Here is a 27,252-nt window from a genome sequence, read left to right as displayed (position 1 = left end):
AAGAATCTATAATATAGCACATGTGGATGAAGTTCATTCTGCTTCAGCAGAAAAAAATATTGACTCTTCTTTGCTAGACATTTGCCGTTCTGATATCCTTATAACATGTAACAACTTGTTCCTAAATCAGGTAAATTAAGATGTGTAAACAATAGCTGTAAATTAAATAGTCAAGACTATGGGAAACCCAGGATGGCTGCTTGGTTCTTTCCAGCTCCCTGACGTAACCCATTTTCTATCTGATGGGGAGAAACTTTCCCTCACTGCAAGGCTGATGCCCTCACAATGGCAAAGAAACTTAGAAAATGTGTTTTCCACTTGGGGTATACCTTCAGCAGTCTCCAGTGATCAAAGCACCCACTTCACTGGGCAAATCATACAAACCTTAACAAAGACCTTACAGGCTTCTTGAAATTATCACTGTCACTATCACCTCCAATCAGGCAAGGACAATAGAACAAATGGAAAACCTGGACTCAAGCAGACAAGAATTACACGGAATTGAATGAACTGATGCATATGATTATAATTTTTATGACTTTTGTTTAAAATATTATTAGTATTTAATATAATATTACTATTATTTAATATAATATTACTGTTATTTAATATAATACTAAAAAACTTTTTTCCCCAAATATAAGGAATTTTTTTCTAAGAATTAGAGAAATTTGGTGAATTATATTTTTATAAGCACAACTGAAATATTTTCTTTTTCTCCTTAACTGATTACTTCAGAATTCAGAAATTCTCAAACTAAAACTACCCTTTCCTTGAAGTGCTACAAACTGAAGTTAGACACGTTGATATAAACTTCAGAGAAATTGCCACAACAGCTCGTATATAAACAGTCCTCATACCTGTTGCTATATGAGCCACTCAAAAAGTCTACCCTATACCCGATGGCATCATCAGAGACATTTCAAACTACAAAATATGCTTCAACCCTGACACCTAGAAAGCTTCTTGATTGATTGCCTCTGGGCTAAAAAACTATATTTGCTCTAATTATTAACCTTCTCTTTTCTTTTGTTCCCATAGAAGTGCCTCTAATTAAATACCTGATTACTTGCACCATTGACCTAGCTTTGAGAGCCCACATGCATCACCACTCCCTGAAATGAGATACAACGTTTAACTGAACTGACCTGTTCTCAGAACTAAGAAAATATAAATTACTGGAAAAGATAGCAACCGATTCATTAGTTTGTTTAAGAAATAATTATTGTGCTGGCACTGCTCTAGGCTCTGAGAATGTAACAACCATAATCACAACATACTCCCTGCTGTCCAGAAACTTACTTCTTTGGAGAAGATGGGTAACAAAACAAGTAACAAATGAGCAGACAGATCAGTCTTACTTATGAGGAAATAATCAGTTAAATGATAGAGAGTGACAGGAAATGTGAGTTAGGCAGAGTGGTCAAGAACAGGAGCTCTTGAGTATGCGACATGTGAGCTGAGACTGGGGGTTGAGAAGAAACCGTTCATCTGATGGGAAGGGGGCAAAGATGGTTTCAGGCAGAGAGAATAATAAACCTCAGGCCCTGAGAGGTGAGAAGAGTCTTCATATGGCCAAGAAACAGAATGGAAGTCAGAGTGGCTGGAATATACTGAGCAAGGTGGAGAACAGAATGAAATTCCGCTGGAGAGGTACACCAGGATCAGATTACGAAAGGTCTTGGCATATGCAGTGGCGCTGAATAAAGGTCCCTGTAATTAGTGAAGCTGATGAGTGAGGAGAATGACGGGTTAACCATGGGCAAGGTGAGCTCCTAAAAGCACCTGAAGTTTTCACACAGAGCTGGATACCTTTTTAACACATATGAGAGGCCTCTGAAGGATCTGAGGTTTTGGTGTAGAGACAGAAATTACTGGATTGAAGATCCACTTAAGGTTGGGAAGGGGTAATTTCTAAACTGAAAAGAAAACAAGAACTTTTAGATTTCATGGACAAAAATGTTAGAGAAAAAAAGCAAACCTTTATGAGAAGATAAAAACAAGAAAGAAATGGAAAGTTTACTATTTTTCAAGAATTTAACTAGCCTTTCAGTGAAATAAGCAGGCAAACTTTAAATTCTCACTTGCCTTGTACTTAATTTAAGGTGTCACTTTTGATGAATTATTTACCATTTATATTTCTCTTTTTTTTTGGTTTTTGACATTATATTATGCTTTTTTTTAATAATTGGCTGTATTCCTTTATGCAATCCGTTTTTAAATTCAATTTTAGCTATACTACATAATTTAATGGCTCTTTTTGTTGTCAACTTTGTATAATTACTATTGCCTTTGTATAATTACTATTGTTTAGGTGAATCTTTTTTGCCATGTAGCATCTAAAAGAAAATAATAATTTAAAAATGTCAGAAATAAAAACTGTAAAGTAGTCTGCACAAATCCTCTGAGAAAGGAACAAAGGGATCATATTGGCGATAGACAAAAGATTTAGGTCAAAATTTTAAAGAGAAAAACCCTAGCATATGCTTAAGGAACATATGGTGTGTCAGAACCATGAAATGGTTATTTTATAAGACTGTATTCCACAGTAAATTTCCTGTATTATTCAGTCTTGTTAGTAGCCATCATCATCACTTTTTGTTTGTTTGTTTGTTTGTTTTGTGGAGGAGGGAGGTGATTAGATTGATTTGTTTGTTAATGTATTTGCATGTATACTGGGGATTAGAACCCAGAACCTCCTGCATGCTAAGCACACACTCTACCACTGAGCTATATCCTCCCTGCAATTATCACTTTAAAATAATTTATGACCTACTTTGTGTTGGTCAGTATACCGGGCGCTGGAAAGAAAAGTGGTATTTTGTCTGAAATCAGGCTTAGAAGACAGCCTTCCTCTGGTGCCGTAAACTCCATTTCCTTTGCAGGATTTTACTGTCAAGATTTTCAATCCAAAACATGAAAAGACCAATCTAAATTAAATCTGGATTGAGGATACATACAAACAGATGTTAGGGGAGGCTCAGAGTAGAGATACATTTTGAGAATATATTAAATGTTTAAAAATTTGTATTTGTTTATACCACAGATGGAGAGGTTGAGAAATTCTTATTTAAAAAGTAGTACTAGCTTGTGTTTACATAGCACTTCATAGTTTCAAAGTCTTTATACTTCCAATATTTCATATGAGTCTCAGAATAATTCTTGAGGTAAACAAAGCAGCCACTTTCCCAAGTGTGTGAATGAAGTAGGAGCCAAGTGGACGGGAGACCTGCATAGATCTTGCATAGGACAGGCGTGAGCTCAAACCCTCACTTTCTGTTCTGCTTTTCAAAGACCTTTCTACTGTGCAGGGCAGCTTTGTTATCTTCTGTCTAGAAAAAATAAGGCCAAAGTAAGTTGAACTATTTGGATTATAAAGAGAAATTAATTGTAAGCCTTACACTGAAGTTTAAAATAAAATAAAACTCACCAGTGTTGTGTGGTGCTGTATGAGTTATCGAGAAAAGACACAGAATTTGTTTTGTGAAAATATTTAGAGAGCATCATACGACAGAAGCTATCGTTTATGAAGTGCTAACTATGAGCCAGATAGTTTCTCCAGGGATATTATTATGTCCATTTTAGAAATGAGAAGATATACTCAGTGTTCGTACTCTATCAATCAGGACTGTTAATTTTCATTCATAGAAGCCGCTCTGGCTCATTTAAGGATTTTATTTAAGGATGGTAGTAATTCTCCAGCTCTCCGTGAGGGCAGGGGAATCTGGCTTAGAGGCTGGGCAGCCAGGACCTGTGCCTGCCCTGGGGCACCCTTCAGAGATCCCGCAGTTTGTGACACAGACAGGGACCATGCAGATCACGTGGGAGGCCACCAAGGGGAGCCCTGCCATCTGTCCCTCTGCTGTGCTCTACCAGCCTTCATCCGAGAATGAATTATTCATAGTCTCTTCTCTGAGTGAATAAAACCTCACGGAGGTGCATCTGATTCATTAAGTCTTCGCCACATCACAGAATCACATCAGTCACATGAGTGAGTTGAAGGGAAGCTGGGAAAACAAGTTCTCAAGTTCTGGCTTTTTTTTTTTTTCCCCATGAAAGTAGTACTGATAAAGCGGTAAATTCCCCGAACAAAGGACTTCTGATTAAAAATGATTGCCAAAATCAGGACACATGTCTACCCTGCCACTGTGGTAGATTTTAGAAGTGGCCATAAATTCATTCTTTACATAGACTCAGGCTTTTACTGTGTGAGGATTGAAGCTCCTTCTATCAAAAGATAGAGCCTCTTCCCCCAAACCTTGAGTCTGGGCAGGACATGAGACCTGCCTGCACAGTGCAGTGAGGTACAAAGGGCACTGCACCCCTTCCAAAGCCTGCACCTCCAGACGCTTTCTGCAAATCCGCTGTCCCTCTAAGAACTCTGCTGTCCCGGGGGAGCACCGGCAAGCTCACGTCCTGAAGGACGGAGACTGCACGAAGTAGACGGTGACACCACAGCCTGGGCCCAGACATACGCGAGGGTCGCACAAGGGACCCCAGGCCACCCACAGTTGACTGCGGATGCCTGCATGAGCTCCACTGGACAGCCAACCTGGGCTACATCAGAAGACCCCCCTCAACCCACCTGCAGACCATGAGCCCCTTTATGCTTGACCTTATGAGCTACTAAAACTTAAGGTGGTTTGTATGCAGCAAAAGCCATGTGATAGACTTACAGAAACGTTATTTCCATTTCCATAAGGCACTCCTGTGCAGAATGCTCTTCACACACTGAAGTTCTTTCGGAAGGCAGGTGTGGGCAAGATGATGGTTTTAGATCCTACGACAGACACTTTGCATGGCTCTTCAAGCACACTCGTACTTGGCATTGTGCACAGGTTTCACTGTGCACTTGATTGCCTTAAGGGACAGCCAAACAGGGATTTCCTTCATATGTTCTGAAATGACTCTAATGCCAATGGAGCTTTTTATCACAGCCTTCTAATGTAAGTTGATATATTTATTTTCTCACTCTGTTTAACTGTATATTGCAATGTTCTCTTCTTATCCGAATAGCCCCTCAATAGCTGTTTACTGTAGTATTTGCAACTTGGTCTCCTCCCTGACAGCAGGGTAATACAGCTTAATGAAATATTTGTAAAGCCCAATGAACTGCACAGAAGAAATGTGCTTTTAAGTTCTAAATGATGTTTCTTACTAACACCATTAATAACATATTTTTTCTGCATCTCTGTAGCTTGCAGTTTCACTCAACCAACTCTGCACCTTGGAGTCACCCCAAATGAAATGTCAGGTGTATGAATGTCTCACAGAGAAAAACTGTCAAAGTCAAACGCACTGTAGAAGCTGTCCTAAACCGGTTTGGGTCTTCAACTGGTTTGGAAATTACCTGAGAAAATGGCAAATTGCTAAAATACTTTCCAGTAATGTTTCTTGTTTTCATGATGATCATGATGCTTTAAAACCTCTTTTCGCCTGGCATTATTTAGATAATATTATTTAATTGCATCACATTATTAATGGTATACGATAATGTATCTCTAAGTTCTCCTCTGTTAGGATCTGTCATATCTGAGATCATGCTGAGACCAATGGATCACATGTTGTTGAAGCTGAAAGAAACTTTTAAGTTAATACATATTAAGAGTTTAATATGATGCCTGGAAAGGAGTAATTAGGCAATAAACATTAGTTTCTAGTATTATTATTACTGTTATTATTAAAGTTTCTCATTTTAAAGATGAGAAAATTGAAGCTTCTACATAAATATTGCCAGTAATGTATTACATAATATGGAAATAATTTTTCCACTGAGTAATACATTGCTAAAACCCATTCATATTCCTGGATGTAGCTACCGATCATTTATTTTGACTGCTATATAATATTCCATGAAGAATACACTGCACTTAATAACTCATACTTGCTCACTGTCTCTAAGTCTACTTTTAGTTCTCCAATCAAACTACGTGTTTTGTTTGCATATACATCAACTCTTTCTTAAAATTAACTCACACTTTCCTTGACTGCAGCTTAATCTTCATTTCTCAGGGAATCATTCATTGCTTTCTCTGACAGCATTAATTCTCCTCATTGAAAATGTGTGTACTTCTCCACTGAAGTAATGTTTTATTTATGGGTTTTATTTCCTGATTATTCTATCAGTCTTTCTCCTCCACTGTATTATAATCATCAGGGGAAAGCCTGTACCTTTTATTATTATTATTATTATTTATTCCTTAGCACCTAACACAGCACTTGGTACTTAGTACATATTTTTTAACAGAATGGATGCAGTGAATGTTTCTCATTAATATTTTTGTTTGTGTAAGTTCTCCTAAGACAACTCAAAGAATTGTTGCACTCTATCTAGGCAGAAGTGGTTACAAACACAGATGCAACAGATGAAGGAGCGTAAAGATGTGAAAACAACTGGCATCTGGGTTATTTCCAAAACCAACTGCAACAAAACACTGGCAAGAACCATATAGAGATGAATAGGGACATAGACAGAACAGTAATGAATTGATATTTGGTTTGCCAAGTCTCATACCTTTGATCTGGGTCAAATTGTTGAGAATTGAAAAAGGTATGTAGTCTAGCTCTTTTGTTGTTGTTATTGTTTTTAATTTGAAAACCGAGAGAGCTAGATTAAATAATTTTAATGTGTTTTCCAGAGCTTCCGTTTTAGGTATTTGTGTTTTGCATACATATTAATTAATTCATTTATAATAATGCTGTTTTCCATCTTAATAAGTTTTTTTTTGTAGGTAACAGAGTTCTATCAATGAACTTATACTCAGTATTACTGTGCATATGAAACCTTAATACCTGCTGTCTTGACTCTGTTTTGCCAGAAGAGAGATACTAACATAAGATCATCCTGTTCCTGCAGTGTTTCTTGAAGGACTTTATCATCATCTACTTCTTCAGGTGAATATTAAAGCTTTTAGTCTCAAAAAAAAAAAAAAATCTGCCGTATCTCTCTCTTATAACTATGTTCATTCTTAAATTAAAAAAAATTCTTCTAAAATTAATAGTATCCATGGCCATGTAAGTTATAGGACACCCTCTGGCATCCTGCTTGATTATGTTCACTAAAAATTCCTCTTAAAAACTACAGAACAATGTTGGCTTCGTTCCTATTAGCAAAAGTCACTGATTTTTGATAAACTTTTGCAATCCGGTTCAAAACTCCAGCTTTGCCTTTGGTTTGTTCTGCTTCTTATGTTCCGTCTCCTCACAATCTGACCACAGATGGAGTGAGATTACTCTCTTCATCTCCTTCTAGAGAAAGACACCTCCTGTGGTTCAGACCAAGCAAACATAAAGCAGTTTTAAAGGTATTCTTATTTCAAAAGGCATTGGAAGATATAAATGATCAATATTTTAAAAATTAAAAACTGTCCTAAAACTTTTATTTTAAACCTCTCCCTTATAAGATATTATGTCTGCCTTTACAGTGTACTAAGATCTTACATCAGTTATTTTGTCACAAAGTGGAAACCGAATGCATCCCTTCACCTGCCACTTTCTATTCAGAGTTTACTTGCAATCACCTGGCCTTACCACTAGATGGTGGTAAAACTAGTAAGGCATTCAACATGCCTGGGGCAGGAAACCAGAGAATGAGCACAAAGAAGTGAAGTTTAGGGGTTTATCGGGCATAACATAATAAATAAATTAGTGAAATATGAGAACAGGAGGTTCCTGAACTCAGAATGATGAGGTGTTTTTTCATTCTCATTTCTGTTCCTTAATTCCCAACTGAGCTGAATACTTTTAAATATTTTCCTTTTCAAACTTAATTGTCAATTGAACTTTCAAAAAAATACTAAAATGTTACTTAAATTTTCTCTTCTCTTTGATTTGAATTGTATCATTATTTTTGAAAACAGTTTGTAGAAGATGGGTTTTGTGGGTTATGTTCTTTAACTGCTCACTCTGTGTATGTTAATAAGTATGTAATATTTCTATCTATCTAGCTATCTATCCATCTATCTAGCTAGCTAGCTAGCTAGCTAGCTAATCTTATATCCCCAACTTAAAGATTCAGAAATTAAATTATTTACCCTTTTTTAAATTCCCCACAGCAACTACTACTGACATATAAACGTAGCCAGTTTTATCAGTCAGGATTCTCCAAAGAAACAGACCAATAAGTCATATACAGATATAACAGAAACACATTTATTATGAGGGGCTGGCTTACATGAGTGTGGAGGCTGAGGAGTCCCATGTCCGGCTGTCTGCAAGCTGGAGGCCTAGGAAAGCCAGGGGTGTAATTCCGCTCCAAACCCAAAGGCTGGAGAATCAGGAGTGCTGATGTCCGTGGGCAAGAGAAGAAGGATATTCCAGTTCAAGTAAAAAAAAGAGCAAATTCATTTTTTTGGTTCTATCAGGCCCTCAACAAATTGTAATTTGCTCACTAACATTGGTAAGGCAGTCTTTTTTACTCGGTCTTCTTACTCAAATGCTGATCTTTTCCAGAAAACCTTCCTTCACAGACACATCCATAAATGATGTTTTACTAGCTACCTAGGCACCCCTTAGCCCAGCCATGCTGACACACAGAATTAACCATCTCAACAGTGCTCCACAGATTCTTGTTGAAAGATATGCTGCTCTGACTCCTGTTCAGATCTTCAGCCAATTATGTACTCTATTCTGGACAGGTCATCTGACCCCAGCATTTTTGGACCATTGACCCTATGAAATCCACAGGCAATGGTCTCTAAGGAAATTAGCAAGGCCAAGTCTTGGAAGAGATGACCTCAGTATCTCCCCAGCTTAGACACTTGAGGTAGGACATGCTGTAATCTCTCCAGTCTTCCCCTGGAGTGTGTCCGCTGCTCTCCCTTCTTACTGTTGTCCCACTTCGAGGCCTCATTGTTGCTTGTTCTATTTTGCAGCTTTGTTGCTTTTCAGTAGGGGGTTTTGCCTTTCTGTGGTGGGTGTCCTCAGCTGAAGGTAATTACGGACTCTCCCACATGGCCTTCCATCACGTCTTCCAAAGTATCTCCACCATAAGTTGTTAAAAAAAGCAGGAGGCGAGTGGGTGAGTTCTTAATGAATATCACCTGCAGTTCCATCCGTTCCAGAATAATATGCAAAGAAAAGGACAGATCTTCTTTTGAGCAGCCAAATATTTAAGAAAATAGCAACCTTCACTATGATAAGCCATTCTTCATCCAGGAAGCATGAGAAAAATATCTTGGTCGGCATTTTCTCCCTTTGGTCAACTCTTCCTCTTTTACTGTTCCATAACACAGCAGTTCAAAGAATGAAATACAACATATACTTTCTTCATGAGACTCTAAAATCCTAAAGGCAGGAACTTGAAAATTTGTATCCCTGTCGTCTGAACCAGGAGTCTAAACTAAAGCCCCTTGGGCCTAATTTTCTTGCCACCTGTTTTTGTAAATAAAGTTTTATTGGCATAAGCCACAGCCATTCATTTATGTTTGCCTGTGATTGCTTCTTGCACTACAAGGCAGAAGGAAGTAGCCGTGACAGAGGACTTGTAGCCTGTAAGGGCTTAACATACTTACTTTTTTGCCCTTTACAGAAAAAGTCTGCCAACACAGATTTTGTAATTAAAAAAAAAAATTTGTTAAATAAATGAATTGATGGAGATTATTATCATATTGATGCAAATCTTGACTATACATAAAAATGCTGTTGGTTAAAATTGTATTTTTGCTTAAAATATGAGTCAAGAGATAATTAGTAAGTTATCTACAGAGAGTACAAGGCCAAATACGTCACTTGATTTAATCAGCTTACCAAAATGGCCATAGTAGCCTTTGTTTTTTTGTGGGTTGTTTTGGAACCTGAAATTTCTGAGTGCTTTAATTATCTTTCCAAATTGTGATTCATTTTTGTATCATATGGACTAAGTGTTACTGAAATGTGTTATTAAGGTTATTAGTTCCATGAAGAAGCAGTAATAATTTCTTGGCATATAAATCATATAATCAAGTGAGATCAGTTTTTTTTTAATAGATTTTATTTTTTACAGCAGCTTTAGGTTCAGAGTGAAATTGAGCAGAAGATACAGAGATTTCTCATGTACCTCCTACCCGTACACAGTACCACCTCCTCCACTCAATATCTTCCCCCTCCCCCAGAGTGGGACATTTGTTACAGCTGATGAACCTACATTGACATATTACCCAAAGTCCATAAATAACATTAGGGTTCACTCTTGGTGTTGTATATTCTGTAGGTTTAAACAAATGTAAAATGACATGTGTCCACAATTATAGTACCATACAGAGTAGTTTCCCTGCCCTAAAAAGTCCTCTGTGCTCTATCTGTTTATCCCTTCCTCCCTCCTAACTCCTGGTAACCACTAATTTAATTACTGTCTTCATAGTTTGTCTTTTATAGAATGTCATACAGTTGGAATCATACAGTATGTAGGCTTTTCAGATCGGCTTCTTCCACTTAGTGATATGTGTTTGAGTTTCCTCTATATCTTTTTATACCTTGATAGCTCATTTCTTTTTAGCCCTCTGAATAATATTTTATTGTCTGGATGTACCATGGTATATTTATCCATTCATCTACTAGAGGATATCTTGGTTGCTTCCAAGCTTTGGCAATAATGAATAAAGCTGCTATAAACATGTATGCGCAGGTTTTTGTGTGGACATAAGTTTCAACTCATTTGGGTAAATACCAAGGAGTGCAATTGCTGGATTGTATGGTAAGACTATGTTTAGTTTTGTAAGAAACTGCCAAACGGTCTTCTAAAATGGCTCTACCACTTTGCATTTCCACCGGTAATGAATGAGAGTCTAGCATTCGGTGCTGTCAATGTTTTAGAGTTTCACCATTCTAATAGGTGTGGTTTTGTTTTCAAAGATAAGATTTTGCAATGCTTTCAAAAATTTAAAAATAGACTCTGAGTATCTGGGGATGTGGTAGAATATACATTTCTCAAAATACATTGATCATTGGAATGCATTACTCTAGGATTGTTTATAGAATGAATGTTCCCAGACAGCTGCTGAGAGCCTTATTGTGTCTCTGTGCCTAGCATCATGCCTGGCTCATAGCAACTGTCTGTGGATATTTGTTGAATCAATCAATTCTTGAGGTTGGAACTCAGAGAGAAATCTGGGTTCGCTGAAGTTTGAATGAATCCAGATATAGCGAAATAACCTTGAGCCTGCTTACTAAAAAGAAAGTCAGCACTCAAATGCAGAAAATCCCAAGGCTTAAGCTGAACCTATTATATAAATGTTCTATTTTAATAAAATAGGTTAATTAAATGGTTAATTTTAGCATTAAAAAATAAATAGACATCTGAGACCAATTAATAGCTTTTTTTTGAGAGCCCGTACATTTGGCCAATACTTCATAACAATGCAGTTTTCTTTGGCAGCCTGTAGTTTGCTGATGGCCATTTTCTTTGTCAGAACTGTTATCAAACTGTGCTATTAAAAGAGATTTATTTGGTAAGATCTGGGTGGATCTGTAACAAATAAGCAGACGGTCCAAGCTGTTGTCTAAAATACAAGAGTTTGGAGAGACTTTTCTTTATCCTCTTGGCGTAAGCCACATTTTATCATATTTTGAATACAATCTGAGCAAGGCTTCCCAAATGCATCTCATACAATTATACATTTAAGTTAGCATTTTATTTTGAAAAGAATGTTTTTGTAACTTTGTATTTGGCTTCATATATTCATCTAATACATGATTTTTGTTGGCTTAAACACTTTTCCCCAGCACTTATTCTAAATAGCAAATTAAGGTTGTTCCATTGTACAAATGGGGAAGCTAAATTCTGGAGCAGGTTTCAACGCTATTTTAACACTGAGAGTATAAAACAGAGTGGTGTTTATGAATTTAAATATTGATCTACCTTTCAAGCTAAACTTTTTTGTGAAAATTCAATTGTATGGCTTTGATCTGTATATGTTTTTTATTCTTTATAGTAATAAACATATAATGATTAGTGTCCCTATCACTCTTCAAAAATTCTGAAATGATTTAGCTTTTTTTTTTTTCCCTTGGTCAAGCTGTTAAGAGGATTGTGGAAGTATTTACAGTTGTCCCTCGGTATCTGTAGAGAATTGGTTCCAGGACACCCACGAGTATTGAAATTCTTGGCTGCTCAAGTCCATTATATAAAATGGTGTACTATTTGCATATAACCTACGCACATCCTCTGTATACTTTAAATCACCTCTAGATTACTTATAATACCTAAGGCAATGTAAATTCTGTGTAAATAGTTGTAAATACAATGCAAATGCTATGTAAATAGTTGCTGGTGTGTGGCAAATTCAAGTTTTACTTCTTGGAACTTTCTGGAATTTTTTTTTTCCTATCCTTTGTCAGCTGAATCCTCAGTAGTAGAATCCTAGATATGGAGAGCTGACTATGTTTCTATTTCTACTTCGAAAAACTTTATAGATACACCAAACATGATAAAGAGAATTTTTTTTTTAATTTCACGACTGCTGCTCATATACAAATTTCCATAGGATGCAATTTTAATTCTCATAATTCTTGCCATATTAACACATAATATTAAGAAATTTTCAAAATAGGTTTTTTTTTTTCAAAATAGGTTTTTTGATCAAGGAAAATTCTGATTATGTACATGGAGGCTGTAAAATGTCTTAGAATTATTTAAACATACAATTATGCAATGGACATACAGTTTGAAAAATACTCCTACAAATAATGTTTAGTAAAAGTGATTTGTAAATCACTTTTTTAGAACACTTGATCTATTTTCTCAAGGGGCCAATACTCTGAATAATTGTTTTGGATTGAACCAGTCTCACAGGTTTATGCAATCCATAATAAATAACAAATTGCCAGGAGGAAATGACCTGGGGATAAAGCCAAAGAGATAGAGGTAAGACTGTTGGTGGGAGGCTTTGAGTGTCATGATAACATTTGAGAAATGGACTGTAGAAAATGGAAATCATTAAAAGTTGTCTGGAGAACTGAACTAGTTTGACTTGAGTTTTGAAAAATACGTCTGTAATTAGAGTGCTGCCTGTAGGTAAGGCTGAAGTTAGGGATGACAATTTAGGACTCTATTACAGGGTTCCAGAAATTTCATGAGAACCTTAACTCTATCATAATTCAAGGCACAGACAATGCTGAGGGGGTTTCTAGATATTTAGTGAGAAAGAAAACAATTGAGGAGGAAGAGTAGTTTCAAATGAAGAAAACAGTAGAGGAATGTGAGAAGGGTACATAGTCAAAGAAGCTGGACTGTGGGTAGCCAAGACTGGAGGATGGATGTGGGAAGGAAAACTGAGGCAGTGCACCTCTTAAAGGGACACTAAAGAAGAAGGTTATGGGGAAGAGATACTGAATCACGCAGCTCTCCCTTTAAAGGACCACATCGGATTGAATCTTACACAAATGGACAGTTATCTGCAAATTCTGATATACAGTTGCTCTCTCTATGATTGAAAGCCAGATATTTGGGTTTCAAGGAGTGGCTGTCAGATGCTATACCGCTGAGGAGAATTTAAAGTGATTCAGACATCAGTTGATTTAATACCCATCACCTCACATAAGCATAATTACAGAAAAAAAAAATTTACTTCTCCATAGTTCTTTTAGTTCTTGATATATGACCTTGCAAAAAGATTTAATTGCGTGGTTTTCATTTATGAAAACCTTATCTGTGAAAGTAGTGAATTCAGCAAAATGACTTTAGAGTCTCTCAGAAATACGGATCCATGCCTAATTTAGGACCTACTGCTGAAACATGGCTCCATTAATAAGATACCACATGGTGGGTTTTGGATTGTCTTACATTTAGTTAAATTTACATATAAATATATACATATATATGTATCCATATATATATTTGATCATCACTGAGCTGAAGATAATTATATATTATTTTCTTATTAAATAAGAATGAAAGGAAGATTTGAGTTTCTGTCTTTTGATATTCTCATTTTTGGATCTTGTCCAGATAACTTTTATTTATCTGGGCTAATTTGTTGGAGAAATTTGGGAAAATAATCAAAGATGACTTATACAATGATTCACATACCAAGTTGCTTATCTGACCTAGCCACGAGTCCATTTGAAACATCTGATACAAGAACTTAGCTGAACAACAAAAGAGACAAAACCCATGATAATAGTCAGAGATGAATTAATTGTGTGCTTTTATTGGCAACTGTTCACACACTGGCTCAGCTAATGTTAGTTTTACCTGCTCAAATATCAGGCTAACTGGGGCTCTAAGTCTACTGCATATACAGCACATCTAAGTATAGTTTATGTAGAGCATGATATGGTTTTGATGCCTAGCAACAGGATAAAACCAAACAGTAATGATTACAGGAGTAACATGGACAATATACATCTCATGGAGTACCATGAAATCTTTTTTATCCTATTTCAAATTTTTCTTCTGGGCTTTCCTAAATTAGTCTCATATTTAAGTATTGTTTCCTCACTTTGTTTTGCAGTTTTAATGATCTTTATAACACTGTATACATATTATTTTGGACAGGAAAGTAGGATTTATTGGTGGTTGCGAGTAAGGAGGGGACGGTACCAAGGCTCTTATGAATGGAGGGCCCACCACTTGTCCCGGGGCCATTATTAGGGATGTATTTGACCCCACAGCCATCCGGGAAGAGCCTTAGCACTGTATTATTGATTACTCTGAAAGGCAGATATTTACTAATATGTAAGAAATTTTGACAAATGAAGTCAAAGTAGATTTGAGTTCCTTAAAAAAATGTTTTGCAGATGTTAAGTACATATCTTAGGGTAGAACTAAGAACTGAAAATCATCAGGGTGAAAGAAGGCCATTTTATTCTGGCATATGGGTATATGTGGATATATATTTTTTAAATGAAGATATTAATTATAAACATTATGTGATAGATGCAAAATGAAATATATTTGAATTAAAGATAAGCCTTTAAGAGAAGATATTTCTATTCACACTGATGGATTAAGTAGGGAAGAAATAAATACAGATAGAAATTATTTGAGTATATACTTAATGGAAGAATGTGTGTGTCTTTGTGTATGCTGCAAGGGCATTGGTAGGGTATGGGTGTTTAGCCCCACATTCTTCCATTTTCTAGATAAGATCAATTTTTTCCTTGCTTCCAAGTTTCCTTAGCAAAAAAGATGGCTCTGGGAGGCAGGTGGTAGTTCCAGAACCCCACGAGCTCTGAGAGTGAAAAGGGCAACTCTGAGATTCCTCTGGTCTATGTGAGTCCAGTCCTCCATCGTCCTCCAAGCCTCCTACACAGAAGTCAGGAAGTGGGGGGTGGCGAAGTTCTGTGGCGTGTGAATTAGAAGCATCATCAACAGGAGAGGAGCAGGGGATCGTGGGATTTTCATATTTCTGCCCAGACTAAGAGACCAACTCCCTCAGACTCACAGCCTCTCACTATAATCTGATTTTGAATCCACCAGGATTAACCCAATCATACCATTTATCCCAATGTATTTCAGTAACACCACAAGCCCAAGATCTGAGATTATCTCTCATGACCTGGACAGTAACTTTCTTACTCCCACAACACTCCCTGATTTACAAAATTTCCCACATGTCTTCATGTTTTTATTGTCTGTCACCTGCAAAATCCCCTATAGCTTCAAACTCCTCTCTAAACATTTCTTTTATTATGTTCTGACCCTGCTCTGAATGAACAGATGAAAGAACGACTAAGCAGCATTGGAATTCAGACAAGTTATTGTTGGACAAAGTTTTCTTCTTTATTTTTTTCCCTGTAAATTCTTTGTTTAAATAAGATGAGACTTTTATGGCATAGCCTTATATATATGCACAGGTGTAAAGTATTGGTTGAAGCAGTGCAGAAAATCTTATTTGAACACCTTAGGTGCATTTAACATGTTTTGAAATCCAATAATTTAAACAAATTGGCCTTATTAAAAAAAAAAAAAAGCTTGAGGAAGTTTCTAGCCTACAAATGTTAACCTTCAGGGAATGACTTAACAATGATATTCAACTCTTTGAAGCAGTATTTGTTTTGAGAGTGCTAAATTATGTCTCCTTGTTTTCACTACAGAGACAGGGACCAGGTTTAAACTAGAGAACGATAAATTTAGGCTCGTTATTGAGGAATCCAAAAGCAGCATAGATAGCAAATGGACCCTGCTGAATATTAAAAATACAATTTGATCAATTAAATATATGAAACCAAAACAAAACCATTCTACATAACTGATAAAGTGTAAACCGTTAAATCCTACCATTGGAGTACGTGGAGCCCAGTGTTTAGAGAACTGATTTGTAAGCATGTTAAGGAATTTGTAAGACTTCTTTTTCAGGGAAAAAGAAAACAAAATCCTTCCTGGAGCATTCTCCAAGCAGGCAGTAATTCAGAAATCTGAAATAATATCTACCTGAGAGCAGAAAGTCAGGATGTGTAATTGGGCCAGCCACTGGAATCAAGAGAATCATTAAGCAAAGCATTCCCTGAAGCAACGTGGACTGTACAGTTCATAATATGATGGACTGAACACAGCAAGAGTCCACTTTTGTTCTGTCAAAGAGCCTGCCAAGGTGCTCAACACAAACAAAAGGGCTATTTTACCAGTGACATTATCTTACAAAAATCATCAGTGTGCTCTCTCACCAGCTGGAAGCCCCTGTATGCCTTCCCGGGGAACGCAGAGTTGAGCCAGTTAAGAGGCTGACAGTCACTCCAGCAGCATGGCATCGATGGTGGGTGGATGAGTCAGACCAGTGCCTTCAGCAAAATCCAGCTAACTATTCAGCTATAATTAGTATTTTGGAACCACCGTCCGTGTTTGACTCTGACAAGGAGACGTGTCAATGTTTTTTCCTTTAAAAAAAAGTCTCTCTCTCTTTTTCTTGGCCATGGTAGCAAAATGTGTGTGCAAAAATCCTGTCACTCATGAAATCTCCAGATCTGACTGTCAGAGGAACTTCAGGTATTTTCAGGCTGTTAATGAATAGGCACCCATATCCCTGTCTTGCACCAGAAGTCAGATGTCACAGTTAATGTGCACCAAGGATTACAGTCTGTTCCAACAGGATACAAGACACTCCAATAGCAGCACCCCTGGTCCCTTCAGAACCAATAAGTATTAAGGACCCGAGGTGGTTTCCTAAGTGATTCCAACTTAACTGACTGAGAAGAATAAAAAGAGGGATGTGGTGTTGAGCAGTGTCACCCAGCTGTTGTCATTTGTAATCAATATTCTGTCATTTATGCATCTGTAATATATACGTGTGTGTATATATATGTGTGTGTATATATGCACACACACACACACACATGCGCACACTTTTCTCAGGCTTAATGTTCTAATGCAAGAATTCAAACAAAATAAAATTTGTTTCTGTTCTTGAGCTAAGGATCTGTTACATATAAAGGCAGTCTGACAAATTTATCTTCATGGTCAGTAACAGCTGTTATGGAAAGGGGACCCTTACCCAGGACACTACTTTGTTTATAGACGAAATGTCCCTGTGATGGTCCATTTTATATGTTAACTTGGCTGGGCCACGGTGCCCAGATATTTGGTTAAACATCATTCTGGATGTTTCTATGAAGGTGTTTTTGAACGAGATGAACTTCAAAATAAGTAGACTATGAGTAAAGCAGATTACTGTCCATAATGTGGGTAGGTCTTATTGAAGGCCTTAATGAGAATAAACACACACACACACACACACACACACACACACCCCCTTCTTGGTTCTGTTTCTCTGGAGAACATCAATTAGAATATGTGGTTCTTGAGCATTTGAAAATATGGCTGTGTTTATGAATTTTTATAAAATACAACCAGTGCTCACCCAGCTATAGACTTAAGCTAACGATAAACTTGCATCTATAGACAATGGATCTAGAGTTTGGAATGAGTGGGTGGAGCAGAAGCAGAAATTGAAATAATTACAAGATAATAAGATAGAAAGTTATAAGGAACACAGGTGAAGAGCAAGTGACCTGAGTGTTCAGTGGAAGGGAGAAAAAAAAGAGTAAGAGAAACGGGAAATAAAAAGATGATTTGAACTTATCTTAGTCGTTGAGGACAAGTTTAGAACCACGTCTCAGAATCCGTGTAAGTTTTCTCAAGGCACAGTTCTATCTGAATTGGAGTCTCAAGAAAAAGTACATGTTTTTCCTGGTATTTTTAACTGAACCCAGAAGCAATTTTTAATAAAACAGAATAACATGATTCTCACATAGCTCACCAGGGAATACTCTGGTCTGGAAATAGAAAACACTGGGAAATCCAGTGGTGGTCATATTCCACGTTAGCAGTGTGGACCTTATATAAGCTTTCTGTATTGATAAATGAGTGCTTACATATTGATCAGCATTTGAATAAACTATGAAAAATAAGTTTCTCCCCTCTTACTGATATGGGTACATATATCAGCACTAAAAAGGAAATTCTCCTTAAGCAAAAACTTGCAAAAGAAGCACTAAAATTTGCAGAAATCAGCAAGGGCCAAATGAGCCACTTGTCCATAATAATTGCCTTTTTTGAAAACAGCAGCAGTTATTCAAATCTGTAAATAATTAAATCAACTTGTACTTTTTAAAAGAGAAATTCAGCTCTGTTGAGGTATAATTAACATAAAATTATAAGATATTTACATCATGATGATTTGACATGCCGTATACATTGTAAAAGGATTGTACTCTCCTACCTCTGCTGAATTGACACTTTCATCACTTCACCTATTTATCTTTTTTTGTAAGAACATTTAAGTTCTATTAGCAAATTTCAGTTATATAATACAGTGTTATGAATGATAGTTACCATCTTATACATTAGATCCTCAGACCTTATTCATTTTATAGCTGAAATTTTGTACCCTTTTTATCAACCTACTCCCCAGCCTCTAGCAACCTCTTTTGTACTATTTCTATGAGTTTGACTTTTTTTTAAGATTCCATATAGAAGATATACCATATAGTATTTGTCTTTCTCTATCTGGCTTATTTCACTTAGTATAATGCCCTCAAATTCCATCCGTGATGTCATAAAAGGCAGGATTTCCTTCTCATCATTGAATAATATTCTATTATACACACACACCATATCTTCTTTATCCATTCATTGACTGAGAGACTTGTTACATGACATTTACTAGTTTATTATGTTTCCATAATGTAATCAGTTTTAAAACTGGAATGTGATTGGTTTATGTAATTCATTCCTGTTCTGATGATGCCCCAAAGTGTATCCATAACTTATGGTACTGTTTATGTACTTATTGTTATGGATAATGATTGCTGATGTATATCCAACTTTTCCTAAAATATGAAAAACACCTCTATTTTTGGCCTGACATTTTTAAGAAAAATAAAACCAAAATCAAAGGGAAACAAAGGAAAAGAAAAAAATACCTATGCAATATAAGAGATGAATTAACAAGTAAATGGGATGAATGTGAGAAGACTTTTGTGCTGGCTGGTGTTTTTGTAAGATACAACACACACATAGATTAAAGAAGGATACAAATAAACAGTTTGAAAGCTATTAAGAGATGAAATATTACATGGGCATTTGTACTATTGCCAAATATAGTCCCTTCAATGTCTCTAAATTTTGTGACTTGCCAAGTTATCTCTTCTATATATGTAATTAATGCAACCATAAAAATAAAACTTTGCCTATGGCTTGTGGAAAATGAGAACATTGGCCTAAAGAAAAATGGGACAAAGATTCTAAAAGGAATGTGTTGTAACTCTCCATTGAGGACCTAGTATAGGGCCTTGTATGTAGTCACTCAAAATAAGTCTATTCAATTGAATTAAATTGAACTGTATTGAAGAAAACCACTTCTATTTCACTACTTTTCAGTTGGGTTCTATTGAAGTAACTCATGCTGGGCCTAACACCTTCTTTTAACTGTTTCCCATTTCCCATTTCATTTTCTCTTTCTATGTTTTAGCTTAAAAAGTTTTTTTTTGAATTAACAGATTGTTAGCAAATTTCATCTATCCATTTATTTCTTCTCTTATATCATGACTTTTTTTTAAAAAAAAAAGCACAATGATTCCTTGAAGAGCTTTTGTTTGTGAAAGGTTCTTAGCTGTTAATAGCATGTCGTTTTGGGAGGTTTTATCTTAAAACATTTTTTTTCTGACTATTGTGATTTGTGTCTGTAATGATTAATTGTACAGGCCTAAACTACTCTTGCTAAGGCTGAATAATCAGGCTTAAGACATAATTTTATAGCTCAGGTCTAGTTCCCCCCAAAGAACTCAGAATCACTTTTGTTTTTATCAATTAATTTTAGTTGAAGTATAGACACATGAATAAAATTACACAAAATATGAGTTCCAACTCTATGAATTATCACTTAAAAACCCCATATTTCATTTTATAACATAGATATTGATTTCACTGTGCACCATATCTTGAAAAGAAAGACTATGCTCTGCAGTTTATACGTGGACTATTTTCATCTCTTTTCTGCTTAATTTGGTCTGTTTGTCTATCCTTGCGCCAATGTCACTGCCTGACTTTTTAACAAGTTCCTTTTCCTCTTTTTCAAGTGCCTTGATATTCTTGGCCATTTGTAATTCCATGTAGTATACCAGCTTATCAGTTTCTAAATATGGTTGTATAATGACTTTGCTTGGGGCTGACTAAACCTAAATTTGAGGGAAAACTGACATCTTTTCAATATCCACTCTTCCAATCCTTGAACAACTGTCTTTTCTTCTTTTATGTGGGTCTTTAATCTCTCTCGGTAAAATTTTATTGTAAATTTTTACAGTTTTATATATTTTTGTTACCTGTATTTCTAAATATTAGTCTTATGCTTTTAGAAATATTATATTTTTACTTATTTTTTAACAATTGTTGGCTGGTATATGGAAACATTTTAATATTTCATATTGATATTGTAACTAACCAAAGCTTGCTAAACTCAGTTTTTAATTCTATAGTATCAGTAGTTCCATTTGAATTTTCTACATAAACAAATATTTCACCTGCTAATAATGAGATTATTATTTCCTCCTTTCCCAATCTTATAATGTTTGTTTCTTTTCCTTGTCTGATTGTACTGACTAGAGTCTCCTATAGAAGTTTTGCTGGAACTCTCAGAAAGAGAATTTTCAACATCTAACCATCAAGATACTGGCAATAGTATTTTTTCTTTTGTTTGTAGCCACCCATTATCAGAATGAGGATATTACCCTTTCTCCTACATTGTTACTAAATCAATCAGACATTATTACTAATATTATTGTTAACAGGTAAAGAATTTTCATCCAAATAACTGGCTTTCTGCAAAACTACATGGAAACCAGCTGTGGCCCAGTGCTTAATGCAACCAATCCAGGTCATTCTCAAGGTGAAGATCCTCACTTTCTGATTACAGGCAGGTACTTCTCAATCATGGATGCTGTTTTGAAGAATCGTGAGACTATGTTGCCACATCCTGCAGCTGCAATTCAAGGCTCTGACTTACCATGCCAAAGGAGGGTTTGGTGCTTCCGTCAACCACGCACACCCTGTGAGAGGATAGGGCAGGGGTTAGGTTCTCCCATGTCTTAATTCTACAGTCTCTATGTGGTTGTATCAGGTGAGCTACACCAGGCGCTGTCACTCCTCTCACCACGAATCTCCCCTCACTAGTGCTGCTCCAGTGGGCCGGGGTGTGTGCCGCTAGCCCGGCATGCTCTTGTTTAAAAGACATCCTTTTAAAGATTTTTGGGTTCAGTGTGCTATCATTTCTTTAGTATAATTATATTCATGGGTGAGATGTGCATAATTTATCGTTCTAATTTTTGTCTGTTTTTTTTGTATCAAGATTATACTAGCTTAAACCAAAACAAAATTTTCTAGATGCATAGGAGTTAATTCATCACACATAACAGATGTCCGATGGATTGGGACTCCGTGTTCTCGTGGTCTCTGGTTTGGAAGGGCTGCCTCAAATTTTAATTTGCTTGATATTAGTATATATATACACCAGATTTTGTTTCATTTCAGTGTGATACATTTTTTCTTATACTTTTACTTTTAGTCTTTCTTTGTCTTTCTGTTTAATAGTGTCTCTGGAGACAAAATTAATTTCTTTTTTATTTCTTTTAAAATGCATTTATTCTATATTCATTTTTGAAGGATATTTTATGTACAGAATTCTATGCTGCCAATTATTTTTTTCAGAAAGTGAAAACCCTTAGTTTTCACTGTTTCTATTGAAGAGCCCATTGCTCCTTTAATTTTTGTTCCTTTGAAAATAATGTCTTTTTATCTGGCTGTTTTAAATATTTTTTCCTTTGGGTTTTTAAAAAAAACAGTTTTAAATTATATGTTTAGTTGTGTTTTTCTGTTGTTGTTTTCTTATGTATTTGTTTTATTCTGATTGATATTGTTTCCTCAGTAAGCAGCTTGATATCTTTGTCAATTTTGGAATATTCACTCTCTCTTTAAATGTTTCTTTTGCCTGATACTTCCTCTCCTTTCATTCTAAAATTTCAATTATATGCTAGAACTTCTCATTCTGTTCTTTAGATTTGTTATTCTCTTTTTTGTTTCTCTGTACATTTTTTTCATCCCATGCTACATTGTAGGTATTCTCTTCTGACCTTTGTTTCAATTTGATAATTCTCTCTTCAGATGTGTGTAATCTGTTTTGAAATCTAATCACTAAGTAACTAGTTCTACAATTTCCATTCTTTTAATATTCCATTTTCTGTTGAAAAGTTCAAACATGCATTTTATGTTCTTAAAAATATTAAGCATGTTTAAAGATCAGTGTCTGATAACTCCAATTTCTGACACTTTTATGAATCTGTTAAGGTTGTCTTTCATGTCTGGGTTTTCAGTAATAGATCTTGTCTTATTGCATGCCTGGTTCTTTTTTTTTATTGGAGGCTGGATATCATATCTGAAGAAAAATGTAAGGATAGTGTGATAGCTCAGATAATTTTATATTCTTCAGAGAGGATTTACAATTTGATCTTCTAGGTGGGTAGATGCCCCTGGAAAATTCAATTGATTTTCAACCACTGGAAGGATCTGAAGATGGGCTGCTTCTTCTAGGAGAGTTGGGCTATTGCTTGTTTACCCTTATTGCTATGGTAATACCTTTATAAACCTTTTCCAAACTGTGGGCGGTTTATCAGCCCTTCCTCTCCTTGGCAGATGTTAGGTTTAAAGTCTTATTCTCCTAAACCTGCAAGAATTGCAACAACTCTGCTTACCTTCTCTTCTTCTACTTCTAGATTGGCAGAGGCCCTTAGGGAGGAAAATTAAGTTGCTTCAAATGTGAAGCTCAAAATTTTGATATTTCTTCTCATCTTGGCTCCACAATTCTTTACTGAGTTCTCTTATACCTCAAAACTCTCAGTCCCCCTGCCCTCCCCCCAAACCCTGCTCTTAATTTTTGTTTTCCTGGTTTTAAAATTGTGGTCAGTTTTAGGATTAATTTGAATTTCCTTTTCTGCAATTACTGACACTGATAATCCAATATTTACATAAAAATGATGTTCACATTTTGGGCATAGATTTATATAACATCTTAGTATTTTCAGGTTTATATTAATAAACAAAATTGCTTAAACTTAACAATTAAATAAAATTTCTAGGTAACTAAGTGGATTCACAAGTAATGATGATAATAATACCTAATAGTTCTTGCTCACTTACTTATGCCAAGCCCTGTATTAAGATCTTCAGAAATAATTTTTTTAATATTCTTACCTAACTTGTTAGTTATATTTTGTTATTATGCTCATTTTACTGATGAAACTGTAGCCCAGAGAAGTAGATCTAGCATTTGAACCCAGCATTTTAATTCCCAAGCTGTCGTATATTGGGGTATACTTACAATTTCTGAAAATTTTTGATATAAACATGGATGCACAGATGCATACATCACACACACACACACACAGCACACAAACTGCTGTAGTTAAGCTCTACTAGGGAGGCAGACTCTCTAGCTAATCACACAAGTCTCCTTCACTAAGACCAAAGTCAGCTCCTCTAAATTCTTCACTGATGGGAACGGTTAGCTGAACTAATAATAGTCACTAACAGCTAGCTCTCTCCCCTTAAGTGACACCTCACTGAAGTTCATTTACATGCAGTACTTCTATCACCATGCTCTCTTGGCCCCTGGGTATATGACTCTCCCTTAAAAATATCAGAATATGAGTCTGCTTATAAAAAAAACTGTTATTTTCCTTTTCCCCCCATAACACATCAGAGGCAAACTTACATTTTTCAAAAGGAATTTTACTAAATACACAGGAAGAACAAAAAGGAATAAACAATGTACAAGATGCATTCAAAACTACACAGGCTTAGGAAAAACTAGGTTTCTGTTCCTGTAAGATCGAAGTCGATTTCCAGGCTGAAAGCCCCTGGTCTATTCCCGGGGAATGTTACTCTCCAGCCTCAAATGGCTGGAGCCACTTTGCAGGCAATTTGCTTGGCTACAGGCTCTCCTGCCTCCCTGGTTTTCCCCATAGGGTAAAAGCTGTCTTTTCTGCAGGGAGCTGGTCAATCACCCAACTTATTCTCTACATAAGAACTGCAAAAATAAAGCATTCCAAACATGCTGCTGACCTGGAATGCTCCCACTCAAGTCTGCCTTCCTTGTGATTGGCAAGCCTACAGCTTTCATGGAGGGGACCACACATAGACAGCAGTAAGAGGCTTATCCTCTCACCGGTTTCCAAGGGGGTGGTGGGGGATGGGGGGGTAAGAGCTAGATTGTTGACTCTGAATCTGAATCTCTGCTCCCAGCTACAGGAGAGCAAAAACCAATTCACTAGCAATCACTAGGTCCTGAGGAACTGATGTAAGCAAATTCATTTTACGACAGACTAATTTATAAGCCTTAATGGCGATTGTATAATTTTCACTGAGAAACACATGTGATCAAAGTCACCATGCTGTCACGCTAGTCTCATCAATGAAACACTGAAAAATCATCATAAAATAAATGACCCCTCTTCATCATGTCCTCGGATTTTCAGAATATACACAGTTTGAAATTTCTGACCTCTACGGACGAACAAAATCAATGGAGTCTTACGCAGTCCAGGACACACATTATATCATTATGTACAATTAACAGTTATAATGCCTGATCATATTTAAACTATTTCTGTTTCCTTTCTGGGTAATCAAAAACATTCTGAGGTCTCTATTTTTTTTAGGAACCTGTGTATACCATTTTTTTTTTCAGTTCTCACTATCGTAGAAAGGAATAGCTATTATTCAACTATTACAAATCTACTCTAGATGGCTGGCTGGTATAAAAGAATGGAGACATTTGTCAATTATCCAACTAATTATCTCAGTGTACGACAGCCAAACCAAATAATCCCAGTCCCTGAGTGAACATTCTGAACTGAATTGGCCAGATAACTATTCAATTGCATAGATAACTGTATTCAATAAAAATCTGAGGATATAAACATTTCTGTATTTGTTTCATTAATTCATTGACACATAAACCTCCAATGTGTTCATCCTGGGCTTCCAAAATAATGATCATAATAAAAAATTATAGGAGCTAGCATTTACTGACTGCTTAAGAAGAACCAGGCACTGTGAGTGCTTTCTCTGCATTCTCATTTAATTTTACAACAATCCTGTGAGGTAGGTGCTAGCTTACCTGGCATAAAATGGAGCCTGCATTCCCAAATAACTCTCTCTGTGTAAACAGCTTCACACATGTATCACTCAAATAAAATTTCCTGTGTGTAATACGTAGGTGGGTTCTTTTGGAATCAGTGTTTTTCCTTTTTTCTCAAAGGCAAATGAGTTTTCCTTTAGTCATCTTTCTGGTATTTTTGATTCTCGCATCCTTTCCCTCCCTCTGATTGCTATCTTGAGTACAATGCCTGTCCCTGATGAGTGATGCTGAGAATCATGAATTTATATGTGATACTCAGAATGTTATATAAAATTGTATTCCTCTCTATTTCGTGGAAATTGCCATTTCTGCTAACATTTAAGAAAGGAAACACCAAGTTATGTATAAGAATGTCTGGATGGGATGGGTTCTGCACACCTGGATACAGATATGGGACATATGGAACGTGTGGCATGCAATGGTCACTTGTTTAATTGGTATCGGCTGATGGCTAGGAATGAACCACGGAAGAGTACAGTTTCCCTACACATTAAAAGACACCTAGGTGCAGAGAATCCCAATTTATTAACATTAATGAGTAACAGATGGTTGTTAAATGCCCAAACACTGTTAACTGGACACTTTAAAAAATGATGCAGTGGAAGTCTCATGCCTTCTTCAGCCTCCTGAAAACTTGTTAGATTTCAGGTGCTTCTTAGCTTAATGGAATGTGATTGACTATTAAAAAAAATAACCAGAGTTTGAAGCAAGACAGCCCTGAATTCAAATCCTGCTTTTAATGATTATTGGTTTGGGGAAAAGTATTTAATCTTTTTAATTGTCAAAGTGAGATGATAATGCAGCTATCCTCTGCTTAACGTCTTTAATCTGTTTCAGAGAAACAGGGTTTGCTGCTAGTATATTCATGGGGAGCATTTTTTTAGTTCTTCCTTAAGTGCTGTATTGCTTGACCTCTCTATCAAAGTTTATCCAAAAAGTAAATTGTTTTTGCAGAAGCAAGGAATAAAGCAAATTGTAGAATAGAAGTAAGATGTGTCAGATTTTCACCTTGGTTGGGGAAGGAAGGGAAGAGTGGGCTGGAGGAAGTCCAATAGCAGTGCTGTTCACTACCAGGGTGTCAGTTCTAGGTACTCTTAAATTGTTTCTGTTTGGTGTTACCATTATTCAGGTGAACAGGCACATACCTTGGTCTAAATGCTGGTTCTATGAATTCTTAGCTAAATCTGCAAGTAGGAGAACAAATCAAGGGATGAAGGACTTAAGAATCGGGAAACTTCAAGTTGTCAAAGCTATCAAGAAAAGGTACTGCCAAGAGAATTGTTATGGAACACCAAACAAGTGAGTTAGGTAACTAGAACCCTGAAAACATGCTCAAATGCACAAACTCACTTCCTATTCAGCGAAAGCTCAGTCAGTGTAAGTCCAATTTATCAGCTAGACTATTTTTAATGCCCTCAGCATCACTTGATTACCAGAGACTGTTGATCTTACTACCATATCGTATCTCAGTATTTACAGCTTATTCTCATGTTAAATGGGCTAGACAGTATCTCTAAGTTTTTGGCTTGAGGTGAGAAGGAATGGAGGGGATTAAGGCATTTTTTAATCTCAGGAAATGTAGTTCAACATGGGGGTAAAAAGTATGGTAAGTATGAGGTAATGCAAATGTGACAGGTGGCTTTTGACT

This window comes from Camelus dromedarius, chromosome 1 (assembly GCF_036321535.1).
Source record: "Camelus dromedarius isolate mCamDro1 chromosome 1, mCamDro1.pat, whole genome shotgun sequence".
In the NCBI taxonomy this organism is placed as follows: domain Eukaryota; kingdom Metazoa; phylum Chordata; class Mammalia; order Artiodactyla; family Camelidae; genus Camelus; species Camelus dromedarius.
The sequence above is the reverse complement of the archived record's forward strand: the minus strand, read 5'-3'. Positions refer to the sequence as shown.